Genomic DNA, 1,599 nt, shown 5'->3' with positions numbered 1-1,599 from the left:
AGAGAGAGAGAGAGAGAGAGAGAGAGAGAGAGAGGTGAAGCCGAAATGTTTTGACAAATAAAGAAGACAAAAACACATGCAACTGAACTGTTATGCATTGTCTCATATTCCTTATTAAGGGTGTGTATTCTGTTCCTGGAGTATAAGGTTATTGTGCTCTAGGACAAAATCAATACGATTGGCTGACTTACTTTTTATCTTAATTCTGACGGCATGCCAGGTCTTAGTTGTTATGTTTGTTAGTCGTTTTGTTCAGGATCCTCTGTGACCCGTGGTAAGTGACTACGACTATGGGGGGGGGGGGGTTGTCCTAGTGGAGACTTTGCGCATTTTTTGTTTTTGTTTGTATGTTGTTGTTTTTTGGGGAAGTGTTTTACGGCGCCCGCAACTGCATAAGGTCATATGAGCGCGAGGGACACACCAAACATTTTCAGTTGGTAGGAAATTTTGAATTTTGCCCTGGTGGCGGCCGAAGCCTACTCTTATCGAATTTAGACCACCAAAGGATCTTTAACGTACGCAAAGAGCACACGGGCCCTCTAACATTTTTCGCCCTTGTCCGAGAAGGCTACGTGTAGATCTTTCCTACCAGAAGATCAGGGGCAGTAAGAAGCAGCCAAGGAGTAGCAGTAGAAAGGCTGCAGAAAGAGTCAGGAACCCAGAGGAGAGGGCAAAGGAGGTGGGGGTGGTGGCAGAAAGTGGAGACGAAAGCAGACGACAGAACATTGCAAGAGAGCAGGAAAAGAAGTGAAAGCAGACAATTTTATGAAAGAAAATTTTTCGGTCGCTACCCGGAATGAATCCAGGACCTTTGAATGAGAGGCGAACACCTTAACCTCTAGGCCACGAGAGCCCCCTGGGATCATTCAAACGCACACCTTATTACTGGGAGCAAAGAACGTGTATGTGCTATCAATCACAGATTGTAGGAGATGTCTTCAGTGTTAGTTTTAGTAGAGGTTTTACGGCGCTCGCAACTGCATAAGGTCATATGAGCGCAAGAAGACTAGAGGTGTCACAAGAGAGTAACAAACATAAAAAAAGAAAAAGGGGAGATAAGGACGATAGATGGTTTGACAGGAAAGAAGGAGCAAACCATACCAGAGCACCCGCCAACCACCCACGTCTTCTGTGTGGGGACTTCATCAACATGAGCACAAGTGACGACGAGGGGTGTTTGCCTCGTGGGCGGCGTGGTTGGTTTGTGGATGTTGCTGTTGGTTCTCAGAGACATTTGTCAAATGATGTTAAGGCATGAAGTGCAAATCTTTTGACCTAGATAAGGTCAGATTATTTGTTATGATGATGATGATGATGATGATGATGATGATGATGATGATGATGATGATGATGATGATGATGATGATGATGATGATGATGACAGGGAAACGTCACCCTGGGGGGGAGAGAAAGGTGAAGGCAGTGACCACGATTTGGCGTCTGTGACGTGGCGGTCAGGCGTTTGGCTGTTTCTTGGAGGAGACCCGAGTTCGATTCCCAAGCTGAGAGAAAATATTTACCGAGTATCTCGGTCTTTCTGCTAGGATTTTGTATCTATCTCAACTTGTGTTGGCTCTGGCTGGCAGGGTTGGAAGCCAC

This window comes from Aplysia californica, unplaced genomic scaffold (genome assembly GCF_000002075.1).
Source record: "Aplysia californica isolate F4 #8 unplaced genomic scaffold, AplCal3.0 scaffold01165, whole genome shotgun sequence".
NCBI lineage: Eukaryota > Metazoa > Mollusca > Gastropoda > Aplysiida > Aplysiidae > Aplysia > Aplysia californica.
This window is presented reverse-complemented; position numbering follows the sequence as displayed.